Below are 23,012 nucleotides of genomic sequence, written 5' to 3'. Positions count from 1 at the left end.
GCCCTCTCTTCTGCTTCTAAAGCTGACCATTCTATCTTTTGGTCTCCTACCTCCCACTCTTTTTCCTTGAGTTTTTCATAAATGCCAGCAGGCATCAATACCTTTAATATTGTCATAATGTCGGGATAGGTATACTCTCCCATGAGTAACATGTCTTTAATTTCTCGGTGGAAACCCGCTGGGTCTTTGTCATGACTAGGTACCACTTTCTTCATTTCCAACAATTCTATTTTCGATATGGGCGTATACACATATACACGTTTAAACTCATTGTCCTCGCCCTTTATTGGGTGCACTTCTCGTAAGGGATTCTGTCTGTCCATGTAATACATGGTTCTTTCCTTGATGGGCAGTGAGACATGTTCTGGGCATATAAAAAGAATGTACTGCTTTCTTGATTCTAGTATTTCTTTAATTAGCTTAGTACCTGAACCTCTCCATCTATTCGTGAGTAATTCGGTCAATATATCAGATAAGGGACCAGGATCTGAATGTTGGCTTTTATATAGTATAAGAAGTTGTTGAATCATATAAATCCCAGCTAAACGTTGTTCATCTGGGGTGAGATTCAAAAATGTGTGAGCTACTGTGTCATCACTATACTTCCCGGGACTGTCAACCCAGTGAACAGCTGACCTGGCTAATTCTTGTTCATCCATAGAATCGAGAAAATGATAACCCCTTCGTTCTCGGAGTAATTTATCTGCTGCTTGGAATGAATGCTCGTTAGACCTTATATTTATTATTGGTGTTTGAAATTTCCTGTTATTTTCTAGACACATCGGACGTATCGGATCAGTAAGACATCTAGTACTATTACAAGATCTTCTTCTACCTACATAGGCTATAGTTTCTGACTGTCCTGTGGGCAGTCCTGATGCTTCTTCCTCGCTTCGTTCGAACTGGTCTACCGCTAATCTTTCTTCGTGTAGGCGTTCTATTTCTTTACGGATCTTTCGGCACATGGCTATTATACAGTTTTGCTTATCATGTCTCCCTTCTGATATATTCTGGCTCCATCTGGTAAGAATCTGCATTGCTTCCGGGTCTACCCCCGGTCGGTCTTGATTTCTGATCACACAATTTATGAGGAAACGCAACAGTTCCCCCTGTATTTCCACTTTCTGGTATTCCATAGCTCTGTTAATACATTCAGAATCTCGCCCGGTTTGGACAAAATGATATATATTATCTAGATGTGCAGTCATTCCTGGTAATTTCCCTAAATACACTGCGGCTAGTCTGATACGTAATGATGCTAGGGTCATTTCGTCCTCTTTTCCGGGCACAGGGTCATATCTACAATCTATAAGAAGTTCCTTAAGCGTACGGGCATTTATGAGTTTGGGGGTACGTGAATGTGCTGACTCTTGAAAAGTAAGTTTATTTATTCTAGGTGGTGTAGAAAAGATATTGGTAGCACCTCCGGTAGCCCCATCTGGGGTATCGGGTGTGAAAGGATTCGTTGAACGTGATACAGCAACTATAGGCGTGGATACAGCTATAGAAGTAGCTGTAGGAACAGATGCAGAAACAGATGTGCTTGCCGGAACTTGTGTCAGAACTTGTTGCTGTAACGATACGGGTACTGGATCTTGGCGTTGAACCTCCCTGGCAGGCGGTCTATGTGGGGCGGAATTTGCATACTCGGGAGCTGCGTCATCTAAATATGAGGAAAGAAAAACATCTTCTGCGGTTCTAGGATGCCCCTTAGGATGTACCTTTATTGGAAACAATGGGGTTGGCAAGTCTTTTGGTATCTCTGAAGTAGCCTTAGGCAATCCTTCGGCCAGAAGGGGATACATACCATTCATAAGGGCATTTCTTTGTCTGTCTACTTGTTCTGATTTCACTCGTGCACCTTCTTTAATTAATAGATTTTCTCGGACTTCATTAGAATTCTCTTTACTCTTCTCTTCCTGTCTACGTGCTTTTTCTGTTCGTCTATGTGATTCTTTACGCCATAATTCAATGGCGTCTTTCTGTGATTGTCTAGCTTTCTTTTTCCATAATTCTTCCTCTACTTTCACGATGCACTCTGCATCCCAGGTCCCCGCTGCGGGCCACCTCTGACTTTCTGGTAATTCCTTAGTGTAGTCTACCCATAAATCAAGAAATAATATGGCGTCTAGGCCATGTTTATGATACATGAAGTAACCTGGAGTGTCCCTAGGAGGAATGGGAACAGCTTCTTCGAGTACCCCTTTTCTAGTTGTGATCTGTCTTAGTTTCGAAAAGAGCGGCATATTGAGAACTGATCTGATACTTGATCTTGAACAAACTTAATACAGTAATCACAATAATGAACAGTCATTCATACCACAATATGCAGAACGTACTTAAAACATTTAACATTTAACATTTACCTGAACAATGAACAATGATGACGATCTAAGGAGAACTTAAATCACTAAACATAATACTCGACATTAACTGAATCATTCTGAATTATATACTTGATATACTGCTAAACAGTACAGATACACTGCTGAAACAGTGCAGACCGGATTTGTGTACCCAAACCCGTCTTGACCGGCACAACCTATGTGCACGTCAGAATGCCTCCCCAGTAATGGTACTCACCGGGTAGCTCGGAAACGGAAGGCCTCAGAAACTGGACTGAACTTGAACCGGACTGGACTCGACTCGAACGCTTCGGACACTGGACTCGACTTGGGACTTCGGAAACTGGTGGGCCTCTGTATACCTCGGATCTTGCTCTCTCAGCTAGGCTCTGGTCGGGATACTTCGCACTTCTCACCGCCTCGTCTGGGTGTTGATCGCAGCCTCAGTCGCCCCCGCTTGACCGGAGGGAGACACAGGAAATCCTGCTGGTACGCGTAATTGTCCGTCCAGCTGTGGCAGGAGACCGGGCCTGCAACTCACCGCCGGCGCGTGAGATGAGAAAGTGTCCCTGTTCGGGCGCCATTCATGTGGTAAATAATTTAATTACCGGGACTTAATTTGATACGGAAACATAATAAAATAGCTCAGTAAATAAGAGGCAGAATCCGTGGTATTAGAGGTTCGGAATGGGCTTTATTCCAATGATCGATTATAATCGGTTGCTCCAAGTTCCATCACCACGGAGGTTCAGGAAGTGAAGTACATACATTATTGACAAGAAATGACTTTTATAGAACATACATTACAATGAAATAGATGCGGGAGGCGTAACAATTGATAAGGAAGGTGACGATTCACATGCGTAACCGAAAATGGGTGTAATGAGGAGTAAAAAGGAACATAATTGGTTATGATGTCACATATAGGTGGATCCATAAGATTATACTTGGCATAGATGCGCGCGCAGCAGTATGACGTGTGATTGACGTGCAACTAGGGGGTGAGGGGGACTTGACATTTAGCTCTACATGTGGAGACAAGAAGTCTGGGGGGTCAAGTCAACCTAATCCCCAAATCATATCTAACATCCTATGTTTAAAGAACTATGTTATCCACAAAGGAAGGACTCTTGGACAAAATCTATTCTATACTGACTGTGTGTGCGTGCACAAGCGTCTAAGTGTCTTCACTAGATGCGAGGGCAGGAATTTTCCATAGTAACAGGGCTATGAATTACTTGCATAAAGACAGAGAAGCCGAGCCTTTGCTCGGTAGCTGGAAGAATGTTTACTTAAACTACTAGACAGGAATGCATCGGGCAGGGAACGGAGCAGATAATTTCGAAGGTGAAATACAGTTCTTTGGCAGGCAGCAAGCTGATGTCAGGCTTTGTGAGCCGCGCAGAGAATGAGACAAAGTTCATGGTCACAGATGCAGGCTCGGACTGGAGCTTTCAGAGGCAGAAGGCAAGAAAAGCTTGATGACAGAATCAGGGCCTACTTGCCTGGACTGTAAAATGGCATAAGTGAACCATATAAAGGCGGTGGCCTTTCGTACTTAGGAATGGAATATCCGGCCCATTCATGGCGGATCAACAGAGGACATGTTAACGGTGGACGCACATGTATTTGCGTCTTCATAACTGGAACTGGAGGGAACATACATGTACTTGTAACATGCACATAGAACCGTTGGGGTCCAAGATAGGGGACATAACTGACCAGAAAAATCCATATTTCCACAAGACAATAAAAAACGACCTAACCCCCTGATTGGTCCGACCGCACATACAATTGGCATATGGTATACGGCGCAAAAAAAACTGGGATGGCAGGGGGTTATCACACAGCTTACTCCGCTCTGGGATACAGGAAGGCTGGGAAAGCTTAGAAATAGTAAAGGATTCAATAACTGGGGCGCCATAGGCATCTCTACGGTAGGAGACCTGTGGGTTAAGGGTGGGGTGGTAGCGTTCGAACACCTGCAGGAACAATACGAGCTAGCTTCTTCTGAACAATTCAGGTACATACAGATTAGGCATGCACTGCAGGCAGCCATACCACCGAACACCGTCCTGCCGGAGGCCTCTCCCTTAGAGGACAGACTCCTCACTGACTACATGCCACCTCTTTCACTTACCGTAAATTAGTTAATAACCTACCTGACCCGACACAGGCACTGAAGGTCAAATGTTCTGCAGACCTTGGGGACATGGATGACACGGACTGGCAGATGGCCTCTCGTCACTGCGGGAAGTTGCAATACCCTCTAGATTGAGGCTCATACAATTGAAGATACTACACCATGTATACTTCACTAGATTAACCTTACACAAAATAGGGAATACCACACACCCGTATTGTCTGCGGGAATGCGGAGAAGAGGGAACTTTTTTACCATACTATATGGCAATGTCCAAGGATTATGGCATACTGGGTGGCAGTGATGCGGACCATATCACAAGTGGAGGGGGTATCGGTAACGCCAGAACCTAAAAGATGTTTGCTAAATATATGGGAGCCAAATGATCTAAACCATCCGGCACAGGACTGGGCAACATTGGGAATGATGGTCGCCAAACGGAATATAGCCAGGTTGTGGGGCTCCGGACGCCCGCCAATGGTCAAGGCATGGTGTAAGGACATGGATGAAGTCATGGTAGCAGAGAAGACTACATATGTTAACCGAGGTTGTCCACAGAAATGGGGAAAGGTATGGGGTGCCTGGAACAAATACAGGGGCTTTATCTGTGAACCACCGGAGTTGCCGAATGAGGATATCTCCATCTGAAATGGGGAGGGGGTGAGGCGATATCTATGGGTCCGTAGGTGGGATCTGACCAGTATTATGATGTAACAGTGATATGAGCGTTGACGTAAGCCAATGTACCAACAAACTGCAATTGTATAGACATTTATGTGATTGTGTTCTGCCCTAACTTTAATAATAATAAAAACAATTTAAAAAAAAAAATACTGGACCTCCTAACCCGGCCAGGACAGAGAAATGATTGACAGATTGATAGCTCTTTCTCAATTCTGTGGGTGGTGGTGCATGGCCGTTCTAAGATGGTGGAACAATTTGTCTGGTTAATTTCGATAACAAACGAGACTTCTCTGTGATAACTAGCTACTCGACTCCCAGCAGTCAGCATCTAACTTTTTAGAGGGACAAGTGGCGTTCAGTCACACGAGATTGAGCAATAACAGGTCTGTGATGCCCTAAGATGTCCGGTGCTGCATGCATGCAACCCTTCGCTGACAGATGCAGGTAACCCGCTGAACCCCATTCGTGATAGGGATTGGGGATTGCAATTATTTCCCATGAACGAGGAATTTCCAGTAAGTGGAGGTCATATGCTCATACTGATTAAGTCCCTGCTCTTTGTACACACCGCACATTGCTACTACTGATTAGATGGTTTAGTGAGGTCATCAGATCGACTCTTCCGGGGTTGGCAAAGGACTTGGTGGAGCACCGCGAAGAAAACCAAACTTGACTATCTAAAGGAAGCAAAAGTGGTGACAAGGTTTCTGTAGGTGAACCTGCAGAAGGATCATAAACAGCGGAGCAGCCCAAGCGACTGACGGTGCCAGCCCGAAACCCTCAGCCACCTCCAAGATGGAAAACACACTGCAGGCAGAGGGCCCATACACTTCTCGCACTCAATTGTCTGCGGCCTCCGGGGCACTTAGGCAAGGACAGGGTACAAGGCGGGCTCCTCCACCCATGATGACCCGACCCATGCATGTGAACAGAGGGAGCCCTTGCTCCTCCGAGAGTGGCACAATGGAATGCCCTCCTAAAATGGAACTCATGCTCCCCCAGCATGACTCCACATGGGGAACCGAATGGCAGTGCCTCCCTGGGCTGGGACCACCCACAATGACCCTTCCACCACAGGCTCTCTTGCGCCCAATCTTGGCCCAACCGGCTATCGGGTGACCGAGGAGAGGCCTCTCTCATGTAGCAGGGCAGCCTGGATGAGAAGGAACAAGGGCCGCAAGAGGACCCCTGGCTACTCTCAGCGGGGGAATGGGGGAGCCACTCAGCTCTTCCCTTCCGGCACCTCTGACCAGGTCAAGAGGTGGGCTACCACCCAGCCCATGGCATTGCTCGGGCTGCCACCCAAGCCAGAGTCTCCCTACGCTGGAAGGGTTGAGCATAGCATCAGATTTGTAACTAGGGCACTCGGGCAATGCCTGAGGGGCTGGTGCCCGAATTCCAGCTGTGGGCTGCTTTTTTGAGTAGTCTGGGGGGCCGATTTGGGAGATGTCTCTGTTGTTCAGATGCCGCCAGCGGCCCAGTGGGTGTCTGAATGGCCTTTCTGGCGGCAGATGGTTGCTCATTACCTGCCGTTTAGCAACAGGCAGAGGTGTCACTCCCTTTCTCTCACTGGGCTGGTCCATTAATGTGTGCATACTGAGCGGGGCCTGACTTGTTTTCAGGTGTGTTTCACCAGTGTAAAACTAATCCCTGCATTTTTTTTAACCCCCCCCCCCCTTTTTTTTATAAAATGTTGCCGAAGCAGTGTTTTGAGGAAGGGCAATATGTAAACGTGGGCCACTTTTTTTTGTGCTCCCGGGCCAATTTTTGTTCCCAATCCAACCCTGGTTGAGCACAGTGTCAGATTTGTTGGATGCCTCTAAGTCAGAATGTCCCCTAAACTATAACGATACCACAGGGCTGTAGAGCCTTGGTTGACTTTGGATAGCCAGCCTCTTGGGCCTGTGTGTAACTGTAAAGCGGCTAGCTTGGGGACAGGAGCGGGGATTTAAGATGGCCGCCTTCATCACCTTAATTCATGGGGCACCTGGTGCTAAATCATTTATAGACAATCTGATTCTGGGTCAGGGTTTCATAAGTAGCAAAGCAGCTACCTTGCTACGATCTATTGAAAGTCATCCTCTGAGCAAAGCTTTTGTCTCTTTCATTGGGTTTCCGCCGCTCCACCACACCAGGGGCTTCCTCCACTGCCAGGCCGGCAGGAGAGACATGGAAGGTTTGTGGGCCCAGGGGAGGCCGCCTCCACCAAGTGCCACCCAGCGCGTGCCTGTCCCTCCCACCCTGCTCGCTGGGTGCAGGGTCGGGGGCACAATCCCATGCAGGTCAGCAGGGTAACTAGATGGCCGGAGCTGGCCTCAGAGTGAACAGACACTCTTGTTGTCAGCAAACCGCTGTGTGGAGCATGGGGACCAGGATTTTATGGTCATCCCTATTTGGTTGCTGGGTCGTTCCGGGCCATCTGGTCACCGGGCTGGCTGATCAGAAGGCCCGGTGGGCTGACCAACCAGATGGTCTGTGGGACAGCTTGCAGGGCTAACTCTGACTTTAGTCTCCCCCCAGAGGTTCATTAGCCCCTCTCTTCATGGGGGCTTAATAATCAAGGAAAATGGCTTCCCGGGCAGGCCTGTGGGGAGAGAGAATGGGGTGGGCAGGGCTTATCCCTCCTTGGCTCCCCAGGCCCTGGCTCCAGGAAGGCACACACCCAAGGCAGCACCCAGAGCCCATGGTATAGAGGTGACAAGTCAGTACCTAGGGCACAGTGGCTCTCTTGACCCCCCCCCCCACTGGATTTGGGGTAAAGAGCAGGGACCCGCCCTGCATGAAGTCCCAGTCCTCCAGGGCGCCGAGCTGGAACACAAGTCCATGAGGGCCCAGAGAAGCCCTCAGTAGATGCCTGGGGAAAGTCTAGAATGGCAGCAACTGTCAATGACTAGACCACCCAGGAGGTACGGTAGACAGGCCGGGCACATGGCTTACCTTTCTGCAAAGAACGAACAGACCTGGCAAAGGGGAAGCTGCAGGCCAAGGAAGCTCTCTCCCCCTTCGCTGGCAGGGAAGGAGGCCATGATCGCGCCCTCAGTCAGATCTCTGGCAGTGCCCGGGCTCCATACGCTGGCCGTCCGTGCCACCAAGTGCACCATGGGGGGAAATGGGATCCAGTGTCACAAACAGGGTGGCCTGCCCAGGGACAGTCCAGACCAGACTCTGGTCAATGGGGCATAGTCGGGTCTATTTGGCGACTGTGGGCTTCTTGGTAGGAAACACCCAACTGTGGCCCTGTGCAGGGCTTCTGAGCCACAGAGAGGATAGGAAGGGAAGTCATCAAGCCTGGTTCTGCAAGTCTACCCAGGCACTGGGCTCCCTTTCCTGGCTCGTGGTATCATAAAAGACATGCTGCCCCAGCGTGGCCGGGTTCAGAGGATATGAATGGTTCCCTGGCTGGGGAATGGGGTGGGTACCCCAGTCCAGGGCTCCATCCTCTAACCTGCCACGTTGCAAGGGACCCATGACAGGTGTCCAGTAGGCTTTCACTGCTTGACTGGGTTCAGAACCACAGACCAGGCCTCGGGTAGGCCATGGTGTGGGAGCCCCCATCCTGCAGCTGACCAAGTGTCCAAGCATCCGGGACGGGGTCCCACAGGCCCGGGCAGGCTTCCCTTGCATGGCCAGATTCAGAAGCTCTGGGCAGGTGCTCCCGCCTTGGGATCTGTTCTCTAAAGGCCTCGAAAAATCATAAAAATGATATTAGAACTGTAAGTCAAGTAACTTGAATAAATTCTGTCTCTTGAGCCCATTTCGGAATTACATAGTTTTTCTTGATGCCTATTTTTCACTTTTTATATTTTATCAAATTAATTGCTTTATACCTGGTACACAATGAAAAAACCATTGCAAGGTGCAGCTCAGGTATTGGCTCTGGATTCCTCGGGTTCTTGGAGAACCTACAAGCACTGTGGGGCACATTATCAAGACAGGAAATAAAATTATCGCCGCTTTAGCGGCAGAAAACTGCCGCTAAAACGGCGATAATGGGCTTGATAATATGCTCTATGGAATTCCAATTGAAGCTCAGGTTAGATGTCCTTCACATCTAACATGGGCTTCAATTGGAATTCCATAGAGCATATTATCAAGCCCATTATCGCCGTTTTAGCTGCTGTTTTCTGCCGCTAAAGCAGCGATAATTTTATCACCTGTCATGATAATATGCCCCCATATACCCACAGCCAGAAGGGTCCAGAGGACATTACAGTATATTGCTTTAAAAAATCTGCCATAGTTAGAAGAAGTTACAGATGAAAACAGAGACACATATGATTGTTTTTTTCAACTCACTTTCAATATTTGTTTATTTCAACTGTTACTTTTTATAGAAAAACCTTGAAGGATCTACACATATGACCCCTTGCTAAATTTAGAATTTTGTCTACTTTTCAGAAATGTATAGCTTTCTTGGACCCACCATGAGTTTCACACCCACTTCTACCACTAACTGGAAGGAGGTTGAAAGCACAAACATTTGGAAAAATGAGCTATGTCTCAGTAAAATATCAAAACTGTGCTCAAAATGTTGGTTTTGTATTCAAGTCTGCCTGTTCCTGAAAACTGGGAAGATGATGATTTTAGCACTGCAAACCCTTTGTTGGTGCCATTTACGGGAGAAAAAAACAGACACTTTCTTTTGAAGTACTTGTTTCCCCAAAATCTCAAAATATAGGTGTATTTTGGCTAATTTCTCGGTCCCCTCCAGGGGAATCCACAAACGTTGGTTACATTTTGAATCCCCCAGATGATGGAAAAAAAGGATGCAAATTTGGCATGGATACCTTATGTGTACTAAACGTATTGGATCCTAAGCGCGAACTTCCCCAAATGGCCAAAAGAAAGCTTAGCACAGGGGTAGGCCTTCCAGCTAAGGGGTTAGAACATCCTTTTGTCACATAAGTACATATACATCACTTGTCCTACAGTTGTACTTGTGCGAACCACAATCCTTAAAAAATAGAGCTACGTTTTGGAGATTCCGACTGCTTTTATTAGTAGCTGAAATCATAGGTGGCTGAATTAATGATTTTCTACAAAACTCTCAATGTTGGTGTCTCTGAAGGGTGAGTGAAGAAACAACCTCTCATCTGATATGCATCGGTCCAGAACTAATTCATGAAACCATGAAACCCAGATTTTAGGAGGTTGAATGTCAGACAGATCAATAAGAACATTTGTCTTGGTTTTTAAGTAGAAATTAATTATTCATTGAGTCTGATAAAATGCACTCATTTAACAAAATCTTAACTCTAGACCACCATTCAAGTCACACATCAAAAGAATATGTTGATTATAGGAATTGTTTTGAAACTTGCACGTTCTGGTCGGCTGAGGCAAGCCCCAAGCCAGGCAGAACCTACCACTCCTGTTAGGGGTGGATGATTACACTCACTGTATAACCTGCACTCACCCTTGGGTAGCTTGGCACTAAGCAGTCGGTCTTATCACAGAGGCAATGTGTAAAGCATTTGCACAGCACTCTCACACAATAAATACACTGAGCATCACATAAAAGACTTCACATGTGGTGTATGTAAATAAAGTTTGTATTCAACAACCACATTAATTAACACAACATGAACATCATGTGTTCCTGGGCATAAATCACATTTGGAAATATCACTAGCAGTACTGGGCCCAACAGTGTTAAAATGACATCAATAATATGCACACTTGGGAAAGATCCTACCTTACCCCCCAACGCCTTTATGCGGTACAAAACTTTGTCAGAATGAGGCCCACCACAGCAAATATTATAATTCAACACCACACAGTTATAGGGTACACCACAGATCACAACAATATCAGAAATGTGTACACACAGATAATTACAATATTTTTAAACAGCACCATGGGCCAAGGCCGCACTGGTATAATCCAATGTCAAACGTAGTATTATTTTGGCAGGGAATCAACATGCAGGGCTGGGAGAGTCGATGGCAGTTGGTTTGCCACACTGAGGGTACAAATGGAACAATTGATGAATGGGGGGATGAAGCGGGGGAGCCTCTCGGAAGAAGGATGCACCCTGTCAGAAAAACATTGATCACAGTAGCACCCAGGCAATCGGGCACAATTGAACATGAATACACACCTCTGAACCTCCATGGAAATGAGGCACAATGTCTGGATACGATTCACACCAGACAGTTCCAGTCACACACAATGAAGAGTTGCAAAGTCAGTACCTTCCTGGAAATGAGGCACAGCATCTGGTGCCCGCTGATCTAAGTCACATCAGAAAATCGAGGTCACACACACAATGAAGAGTTGCGAATTCCATACCTCCCTGGAAATGAGGAACAACATCTGGTGCGCGTTGATACGGGATGCACCAGACAATTCCGGTCACACACATAGGTGCAAGTTCAGCAGCGCAGCATGAGGTAGAATTAGGCACTACCATGGGTACACCCTGACCTCCGAGGGTCCCAACCCAATGAACATGCAGTTGGTGTGTCTCATGAGAGAGATGCAGCATGATTGCCAAAGCGGGCAATGTGGTGTCCCACAACCGCTGAATCCACTCACCACTAGCAAGACACTTATGTGTGTTGAGGCCCCACGATGCAGGGGCCACACTCCTTGGATGTGGGCAGTACATTTGTGGGAGCCCCAGGCAAGCAGAGGAGGAGGATAGGTCTGTCGCACAGTACCCACACATAAAACCCTGCAGCTGTGCGCCACGTTCGCATTGACCATTGAGGCATTATCCGATCCATTCACTGGGTTGGACGATCATTTTAATTACGAACAAGAAGGTACCTCCATTTTAGAAGGGGACCTCTCGTAATGATTTAAGTGTGGGTAGGCATATTACCCTTCTAGTCCTAAAGAAGAGCCATGGATCATTCAGAGACCAAAGAGGCGTAAAACATGTTGACCCGATTTTTGCTTCACTTACACAGAATGTGGTACTTGGTTACATCATAACCCCTAAGTAGCATTAACTTAACCTGGCAGGTGAGTCTGTATATTAAAGGCCGATTTGACATCCCCTAGTCAGTTTTAACTAACTTCATCTCACACACCACAGCCAGCCCACCTAGACACCCTTGCACTCATCAGACAGTGGTAAAAATAAAAGCTCTCTACTAAAGTGACCCTTTGAGGGACCTGTAGGGCATTGCAGCACCAGCCCAATGAGGAGCACCCACCCGATGATGAAGCATGACATCCCTAGGGGTGCATGAGGGCAACAAGAGACAGTCCTGAGGACTGCCCTTAGTGTCCCATCTAGAACCTAGATATCTCTCTCTTGTTTCTTTCTTTCAGGAGCAGTAGCCCCATTTGACTTGAGTACTTTTGGGGCTCCACACAAGGCAATCTGGTCTCCAGGCACAATCCTTAGTTCCACGCTCATGCTGCGCTACCAGTTGGGATCCAGCAGACAATGTAGGCATTTAAGAGGGCACCTCTCTCCAGCTGTCACTAGTAGATGGTGTGGGTCCCTTGTGGGAGGTATTTGATGTCCCCGAGGCCTCCACAAGAGAACAGGGGCAAGCCAACAAGCTCTTGGAGAGTAGACTTTAGGGTGCCACACAGCAGCTGTTAGCCAGCCCAGGCCAGCCACTATTCAGGAACCATACACAGTCCCTTCCAAAGGCAACAATCATCCTTGTGCACAACAGATTCCTCAGCAGTGTGCACCATTCAGTTCCAAGATCTCTGGACCCACAACAACACAAGTGTATTCCTACTTTCTGAAATATGGCACCAGTAGTTATACTGTAGTGTACCTTTGACGTTGGGGTGGTTCAGAGAACTTCCCTTTGAACCACAGACGTCTCTCCTAAATTTCTGTCCTGTCTGCCATGGGGCTGTGCAATGCTGATCTTAATCTTTAGTGGGGCCATGACCTGGCTTTCCAGCGGCCAAGTTTTAAAACCTCTTCCTCCAATCTATCCAGTGAGCCACTCAAATGGCAGAGGTCTGTTGTTCCAGTTCCCTTTCCAATGTTTATAGCTGTATCTGGGGAAAGCACTGATATGCTCCCCCAGCCTCCATTGTGGACTTTAGTCAAACTAAAATGCACACAATGGGGCTTATTACGATGGCGGGTCGGTAAGCCTCCAACCTTTGGTCGAAGGCTTTACAACCACCGTCGGTTTCAATTTCGACCAGCTGAATATGAAATCAGCCATTCAGAATTGAAACTGGCTGGTCATTCTGGCTGGCTTCTGATGAACGCAAGGAGCCCGTCAGCCAGTCAGATGCCGGCCCCTAATCCCAAAGAGCCGCCTTTCCACCTTTGGGATTGCGATGCATGGTTTCTGGCAGGGTTTCTATGCCAGCCTTTCTGACTTGTCAACCCTGTCAGAAAGTGTGTTTGTGGGCCCTTAGCAGGGTCCTCTCTGATTGGGGGCCAAGGGGGGTAACTATGGTGCCCCCCTGTTAATTCCTGCACCCCGTGGCAGGCACCTTGAGGTGCCTGCCACGGGGTGCAGGGATTAACACCACCTCCCATTTCCCTATTGGAACATGTACTACTGCTGGTTTATGGCTGTAACTCATGTTCCCATGGGGAAATGTTGGAATGCGCCCGAACAGTGTTCAGTCGCCTCCTAATCAGACGGTCGGGACCGCTGACCGGAGGTCGGTCGGTCCTGTTTACAAGATGGTGTCCGCCCGACATTCTAATCGGCTCCAAAGAGTTTTAGAACAGAGAAAAGCTGAACTTCTAGAAGTGGTATTTCTAATCTATTAATGACAAATACCTCTTTGCCACAGGAGAGGGTTTGTTATTGTGAATCTAATGATAGGAAAAATGAGGCTGCTCCACTTGAAGCTTGAAGTAATTTCAACCATTCCCCCATGTTAACTTGTGGGAAGAGAAAATCTCATAGATAGTGAAAACACACAGTGGTATTCTTCACACCTAGACAGGGAACACACATGTGTACCTGCCCTGCCTTTCACCTACAACTCGCTTCACTGCTTAAGACTTACCCCAGGAGTGTCCTGGTTGTAGTGAAAGCTCCCCTCAGGCTTGGCCAGTGGTTTAGAGAGGCTAACCTGAGCATAAGTACAATTGTTCACACACACAGACCTGCAATGGCAGGCTTGAGACACGTTTAAAAATGTCATGTAAGCACCACTTCTTAACGTGTGTATGGAGAGTGCATGCACTTTCACACTGCATTTACAGTGGGAAATTGTCTAGAGCCCTAAGGCCACTAAAAGAGAATCTGCAAAATCCCGGGCAAACAGGCAAAAGGTTTAGGGAAACTATACCTCAGGTGTCTCAGGTTTAACAACATGTAAATCAGTTGTACTTAAGGTCTGAAATAATAAAATGCGTATTTGTTTATACATATAATTTTACTTTATTTAGTCTTTTTATTAATAATGATTTTTCAATTACAATAATTGTATTCTTATTTTATGTACTGTATTATTCCGAAGACTGACAAGTTATCCATTGTTGTGTGGAATGAGTGCCTGGCTAATCATTTTTTATATATCATTATCATAAGTAAGTGGCCCTCCTTCAAATGTACGTTTGAGGGATTTACTCTGTATTGCAGTTTGGTAGTTAGAAAGATATTTATCATGCACTCTATATAATAATGTTTAACCATTGAAAATGTGATGATATAACAATTAGTTGAAGCATAAATATCATGTTTGGCAGTAGTGGCCACTCCATGCCAGTTAGGTCATGATTAGGCCAAGATTAGTAAAAAAGTGTGAATTAGATAAGCAAGCATAGATAAAGATACTGAGGTTCTGAACTTGATACACTGCAAAGGGGCAATGCCCATATTCTGTAGAAATGTGAGGTTTCATTTCCTTACGGTTTGTTGACCACCCTTACCTTGGGCATAACATAATGCCTCCATCCTTTCCCCAAATTCTAGAATATTAGCTTTGGCTGGGTTGCCATTCTGCGCACATTGTTGTTCCTCTGCAACAGAGATTCTGTATCATTGTCATACATGTCAAACTGGAACACAAAAATTGAAATAAAGTGGTTAGGGTTTACATAAAACATTAGAAACATCTTCCTCACCACTTTTACAGTGTGTCCACGCCCTTGTTAAGATACCAGTTCACAGACCCTCTTTCCGCAATCACAGATTAAGCCAAACTTTTAATTGGCCACTGCTTCCACATTTTCAGTACCTCATGCTTTAATATGAATGTAAAATTATGTTAACCTGCTCCACCTCCACGTATTGTGTCACTTTCTGTCCTACGGCATATCATTACAACCCCCCACCCCCCAACCCTCCGGGGGGACCAGAGGCTTTGGTGGCTAGAGTGTTCAAATAGTGATCATGCAATAGATGACTCTGGCAGCTCCAGTAAACTTGCATTGGTTGTCAGTGCTTTATAAGTAACTAATGTATATAAATCAACCAATCATTGATAGCCACACTGACCTTTTTGGAGCTAGCTGGTTGTTGGTTAGAACTTAGGATCGGGAGAGTCCAGTCCGATTTGGCAATGTACTTTGTGATCGTTCAAATTATAGGAACGAAATGAATGCATTTTAACGCTAAAATGCTTGATTATTAGATCATTGGATTTACAGTCCATCGGCAGGTTCTATGTCTTCAGCAAGATTTTGTTGCTGTCAAACTTAGTCTCCGGGATACATAGATGAAGGGGCTCCTAAGCCCTTCGAACATGGAAAGGGTGATGAGCCCTAGCGTCCAGTGCTCCAAATTCTGTACCCGCAGTGGGGTTTTGGCCATCCCTAGCATCCTTGACTCTCCAGGTTGATGGCCAAGCAGTGTGTAGTATTTGTGTTCGCATTAAGGCATGATATATAGAATGTCGAAAGGAGGGTTTGGATACAGTCAGAGGGAGTGGAATGTGGTGGGTGAGTGGTAATTGCAGGCTGGTCCTTTACGGGTGTAGTATCTATCACTTGTTTAGTAAACTGTGATTTCATCCCTCATTACTGCGTGAAGGAAGTAGTTTTTTGTGGCAGCAGGGAATCAGTGACAGACAAATAAACTGTGACTGCATACTTCATTAATGCTTGAAGGAATTACTTTTTACTGTCAAGTCCCAGTTCACATTTGCAATAAGTATTTGAATGCCCCGGGGAGACATGTGTAATATCACATTACGTTAATTACATGTTACCGGTAATAAATAGTTGATACCAAAGAAGACATTACACAATATGCAAACTAATACTAAGTGAATACAGCAATGAAAACTATGGCCCCTGGCCATACAATCTGCATTACATTTTTCAACATCATACTTTTTACGAAGTAGCAGTGATTCCGATGCAAAGCCCACGCCTTGAACAGTGTGACACAGAATCAATGCACTGCACTAAAGAAACTGCAATATTGTCCCACGATGTTTGAAACAACTAATGCTGTTAAAGAAGACTGAAGCAGACACAACATTGTCATCTTCTAACCAAAATGGTTAATTTGTTGCAAGTTTTCAATCCTTAACCCCTTCGCCGCGGCAGGAATTCCGCCGCGGCGCTGGGGGGGGTTTGGGGCCAGCGCGGTGGCGCTGTGCTCATGACGGAACCGCTCCGTCACGAGCCACGGTTGAGCTGTGCTCATGACGGAGTGGTTCCGTCACGTCTCCGCCCACTGCGCTAATCGCCCGCACAGGCGGGGAATTAGCGCCGCGTGGGCGGAGCGGCGGCCAACGGCCGCAGCATGACGGAACCACTCCGTCATGAGCACAGCGCAACCATGGCTCATGACGGAGTGGTTCCGTCATGAGCTGGGAAGGGGTTAAATTCAAAACTAAGGGGTAGATTTACAAGCTCTTTGCAACACTTTTGCGCCCCTGTTGCATCACTTTTTTGACACAGCGGCGGCATAAACAATGCAGCCAATTTACAAAGTGACGCATCTAGGGAGATGTGTCACGTTGTAAAGCCCTGAGTCACATATACCTTTGTCAGGTATAATGTATGCAGGGTGGGCGTTCCCACGCAGGATAGCCTAGTAAAAGTGACGCAATGAAATCTACAAGATTTCACTGCGCCATTTCTAGGACGCCGTTGTGTCAAAACCTTACGCCTGCTTGAAGCAGCTGTAAGGACTGACCAGTACAATAAGTATAGGCCGCAACATGCATTGCTGGAGTCACGTCGTGCTTGCAACACAACTCCAGCAATGCATGACTTTTGGGCCAACAGAAGCTTCAGAATTTGTGGCGCATCTGTCAATCTTTGAGCCAAGGTGCACCGTATTGTAAACATGGCACAAACATGGTGGTGAAAGGGTATTGCAGGCTGACGCAGGAAAACTGACACATATCTACGGATGTATAAGTTTCATGTAAATCTGTCCCAAAAGGTATTTTAACCTCTAAACAACAAAGAAATACATAAAAGCAACAGAAACCATTTTACAATGTACCTGATGTCCACAAAGGAAGGAAGCAATGTATTGGGGTTTGTGTGTAGGTATAGAAGACAGTTTGCCACTCCAGCAGCCTAGTTTAAAGTTAAGGTTGACAAAGGGTGTGCAAACTCAAAGACAAAGAGTGGCATATGTACAAGAAAATGTCAAAGCGCTGTGCTACGCTAAATATGGCAACGCAGCACTCTGACATTTTCAAAATGCACTGATGCTCCATATTTACAAAAATATGGCGTACCCTGCATTTCCCCTAGTGCTAAGAAGCTGCCTAGCGCCTGCGCAGGCACCGTGCCGCCGTGTTGCAAGGGTGCCTGCGCTGCAGGGGTGATTGTTTATGGGCAGGAAGGGGAACCTTCATGCACATAATAAATTATCAGGATTTTCTCTTCCTATGCTGCAGCACAGAGGGAAATATCAAAACATGAGGAGAATTGCCATTCTAAGACCATGGATTCCCTGGCCCTAGTTTTTGGCACTGCCCCAGCCTTGTAAATCTGAGGCAGCGTCAAAAAGAGAATGGTGGAACGTCCGCTGCAACACCTATTGCAAGCCCCTTCGATACAGAGCACTGGGGGGATTTTGGCATATTTACAAGGTGGTGTTAAGCCACATTAGGGGGCATATGTATCAAGTTCCGTTTTTGCAATTCTCAAATAGCGATTTTTAGGGAATCGCTATTTGAGAATTGCAAAACAGGATGTAATAAAAAATTCGCAAATGTTTTGCGATTCCTTGGCATTCCTTAATTGCGATTAGCAAATTGCTAATCGCAATTAAGGAAAACCTTCCCATTCATTCCTATGGGCTAGGAGGCCCATAGGAATGAATGGGAAGACATTCTCATTTTGCGATTCGCAATTTGAGAATCGCAAAATGAGAATGCAATTCCAAGGGTGCTAGGGTGTCAAAAGGACACCCTGTTGCACCCCTGAAATATGTATGTATGCACATGTGGCGCACATACATGCCCTAAGGGCATGTCTGTGCGTCACATGGCACTTTGAAAAATGCCAAAAAGTGCATGTTAGATTTGGGGGTCTCTAGTTGGCAGGGTAGGTACCACTGTCCAAGTAGGGACCCTTGCTTCTAGTCAGGTAAAGGGGGATACACTGTTAAGATAACCCCTGCTCACCCTCTAGGTAGCTTGGCCTGAGCAGTCTAGACTATCAAAGGCAATGTGTAAAGTATTTGTACCAACACTCACAGTAACACAGTGAAAACACCACAGATTTACTCCACACCAGTTTTCGAAAAATAAGGTATCTTTACTAAAAACTTCACAAGACCAAATACTACAGAAAAACCAACATACAATTAAAAAGGTTACTTTAAAGATAGTTCAAGAGTTTGCAGAAAGTACCCCAGGATGTAAAAGTCAGTGTCCTGCACAATGCGACTCTCAATGCACAAAATGCGACACTCTCGTGCCCAACAGTACCTGTAGTTGCGTTAAGGTTCCCAAAAGCTATAACAAGGAAGATGGCAAAGGCGATGCGATACTCCTGAGATCTTGGGGAGGCTTTGCAGCAGCCCTGCTTCACGCAGCAGAGGTGGATGCGCCGGCTCCAAACTGTAGGGGGAGGATGCGATGACTTTGGCTTTCGTTGCGTAGGTTTCTTAGGGGGAAGCTTCACACACAGGTACGATGCGACGATCTTCGGTGCGGCGCGGTGCGCGACGCAGCGCGGACTTCTGGCGCCGCAACCCTCGATGCGTCACGGGACGGGACTCTGCGTCGACACACGCAGCGACTGGATACTTTCACGCACCGGCAGTGGTGCGGCCCGCAAACTGGTTCTGCGACGACCCTCGCAGCGTCAGGAATCTTCTCGCACCGGGACGATGCTCGACGCACTCGGCGATGCGGGGACTCCGGGTGCTGCGATGACGCCGCAATGAAATTCTCCTCGCACTCTCGTTCTTGCGACATGCAATTGGATGATGCGTTGGGTACCAGTTACTCTTTTTCACGCTTCTGCTTCCCAGCTCCCAAGCACAGCAAAACGACCTCCTGAGGCCCCAAGACTGGGCAAGCGCTCCAAGGCAGGTCAGAACTCCTTCAGCAGAGTTCCAGGGGAGCTGGTGGTGAAATCCTTTTGTTCCTGGGACTTCTTAACAGGGAGCCAGCTCTTCTCAGGCCCTTGGAGATCAGAATCAAAAGAAGGGGACAGAGCAAAGTCCTTCCCCTCTCCTTGGCAGCAAAGCAAAACAGCAAGCAGGCAGTCTTCTCCTCTTCAGTTCTTTTCAGCTTTCTCCTTGGCAGAGGTTCCTTCCTAGTTCCAAAGTGATCTAAAGTTTAGGTGTCTGGGGTCCTCTTCTTATACCCCTCCAAGTCTTTGTCTCTCTTTGTTTCAGTGGGGGGATTCCCCTGCTCAAACCGGTTCCAGGGTGTGCTCTGCCCTGGAGCACCTGGTTCCTTTCAGAGTGAGGGGCAGGGTTGTTAGACGCTCAGCAGGAGGTGGAGCTTTCTTTGTGCTGGCAGAGGCAGAGTCCTCAGCCTGGCCAGCAGGGGGTGGAGCCAGCATTGTGCTGGCAGAGGCAGCCCTACTCAAACCCAGGGGCTACTCCTCCCACCCATCAAAAGCAGATCTCCCTATTCACCCTGCTGCTGACTCATCCAGACTCCTGGAGCCACCTAGCCCATCACATGACACCAGTCAGCCAACCAGCACACAGGCACACAGGAAGGTTAAACAGGAGAATAGCTACTTTCTAAAAAGTGCTATTCTCACACAGTGAATTTAAAAACCATCTTGCTAAAAAGATGTATAATTAAATTCTGAGCACAAAGATACCAAACTTGGATTTTCCATCTTGCCCTTATGGGAAGATAGGCATTTAAACAGCCTCCCCCATTCTGTCCTATGGGCAAGATAGCCTCTCAGCAGTGAAAAATGAAAATGGCTGTAATTCACTACCAGGGCATGTTACACACCTCAGTACATGCCCTACCTTTCAGATACACTGCACCCAGCCCAGGGGGGTACCTAGGGCCACCATAGGGATGCCTGACATGTACAGAAAGGGAAGGATAAGGCCTGGTCAGTGGTTGCACTGGCCAGGTCGACATGGCAGTCCTGGATTGCACATAGGCACTGCAAGTAGGCCTAAGACATCATTTTAGGGCTACTCCTGTGGGTGGCACAATCAGTGCTGCAGCCCACTAGTAGCATTTGAATCACCAGCCCTGGCACACTCAGTGCACTTTACTAGGGGCTAACAGGTGAAACAAATATACCAATCATGGATAACCAATCAATATAACAATTTATACAGAGAGCATATGCACTTTAGCACTGATCAGCAGCGGTAAAGTGCCCAGAGTCCTATTGCCAACAACCACGGGTCAGAAAAATAAAGGAGGAAGAAGCAAAAAGTTTGGGGATAACCCTGCAAAAAGGGCCATTTCCAACACAACCCCATTCCAGCCTAAAGCCAGGGTAGACCAAGCGATACCTCAATGGGATTCCCTGCTTAGGGCGATAGAACACGGAAACTGGCCCAAACAGCAGGGCACTATTCCTGTTCTACGCCTTCCTGAACCCGGTTGGATCCCTCCATCCATAATCTCAGGGTCCACCAAGCCAACCCATGTGTAACCCTTCTCCTCACCTGTGGACACCACCTGTGCAGTACCTAGCATTAACTTGCTCACAGGTGTGCCCCAACAGACAGACAGCAAGCCGCAGTGACCACCGACAGTGGTCAGGGATGAGACCCAGGCCTTATTCCTCTCAGGGCCCTCAAACCCCTGTGGCGTCAGAAGGTGGGGGGCAGTAGCCCCAGGTGCTTGGCACCCTTTGTCCACTCCCTTCCCTGTCAGGTCGGGTCTGACAACCTGGCACTGACCCACCAGCCCCGGGCCTGTATCCGGTGGCTGGACAGGAGGCTGGGGTGGGCTGTTCCATACCCGTTCCTCCTCTTCCTTGGGGCTCTGTACCCTCCCACCTGGAGCGGTACCCCCTTCTAGAATAGTCAGGGCACCTGTGGCAGGTGTCCTGCACCATTCGCCCACCAGTTCAGGGGTTCTATCCAGCAACTGGGATTCCAGGTCAGGGGGGACACCCCGGACCTGGCCCTCTAACCTAGGGTCTAAACCCTTCAAGTGAAACGGGGTTAGAGGCGAGGACTCCCTCCCTCTGCACCCCCTTCCAGAAGTCTGCATCCTCCCACTCGGAGTGGTACACCTCAAAGACAAACTGGTAGAGACACTGCTTACCGATGTCCCTCCCCACAGGTCAGGCAACACCTGCACCTGGCTTCCCAACCCAGGGACCAACCCCTGCGGTTGAACACTTGCCTGGCGCACCAGGACTTCCATCACAGATGTGTCCATACTAGTAGACAGTACCCACCTGGCCAACACAAGGGTGTGGCCCAGTCCACCCCCAGGGTGTGACTCCGGCCCCCCTTCCAGGGGCAACCCTGTCCACCAGGACAAGCAGCCACAGGGGCCACTGACAACTGTCAGTGATGAGAGCCAGGCCTCATGCCTGTCAGGCCTCTCTAACCTCTGTGGCGTCAGAAAGTGGGGGGCAGTAGCCCCAGGTGCCTGGCACCTTTCCTCCACTCTCCCTCCTGCCAAGTCAGTTAGGGCATCCTGACACTGGCCCGCCAGCCCAGGGTCTGTACCCTCAGGCTGACCAGAGGTCACGGGCGAGGCTCTCCTCCCCCTACCTCTCCTTCTGGGGTCCTGCCCTCTCCTCCCTGGAGAGTCACCCTCAGAACACAACTCACCCACCAGTTCAGGACCTCTCTCCAGCAACTGGTCTCCCAACCTAGGGTCTAAACCCTCAGGTTGCACCGGGGTCAGAGGCGAGGACTGTCTCCCTCTGCACCCCCTTCCAGAGTGCTGCACCCTCCCCACTGGAGTGGTACCCCTGGAAGCCAAACCGGTCAGGACACAGCTTACAGATGTCCTTCCCTCCAGGTCAGGCAGATCCTGAACCTGGCCTCCCAACCCAGGGACTAAACCCTGTGGTTGCACACCTGCCTGGCATGCCAGGGCTTCTGGGGACTCACACAGTATCTCCCCGAGGGTGACACATGACTCATGTGTCTCGTGACAGTCTGCCTGGCGCAGATCTCCGGGCCCCTGTCCACCTGACAGTGCGCGAAGATCCCCCAGGACAGAAGTGGTGTCACCATGGTCACTCCTAGGGGACTCAGCCCTTCTGGCTGGTCCCTGACCCACTGGTTCTCCCTCTGGGGAACACATCCCCCTCTTACCCCTCAGTCTGGACTTCTGCACCCTCCCAACTGGAGCGGTACCGCCAGACACCAGAACCACTGGAGCTCTGTTTACAGAGGCTCCAGGTTCTCCTGACACTAGGAGATCCTCCTCAAATGGCCTACTAGCACTGTCTAGGCCCCCAACCTGGTGTTCCCTTAAGGAACCCACCAGGCCCTGAGACTGGGTTTTGGGCACCTTGGGACCCACAGTCCCACACTCACCCCTTCTCCACTGAGACAGGACGTGAG

This window comes from Triturus cristatus, chromosome 7 (assembly GCF_964204655.1).
Source record: "Triturus cristatus chromosome 7, aTriCri1.1, whole genome shotgun sequence".
In the NCBI taxonomy this organism is placed as follows: domain Eukaryota; kingdom Metazoa; phylum Chordata; class Amphibia; order Caudata; family Salamandridae; genus Triturus; species Triturus cristatus.
The sequence above is the reverse complement of the archived record's forward strand: the minus strand, read 5'-3'. Positions refer to the sequence as shown.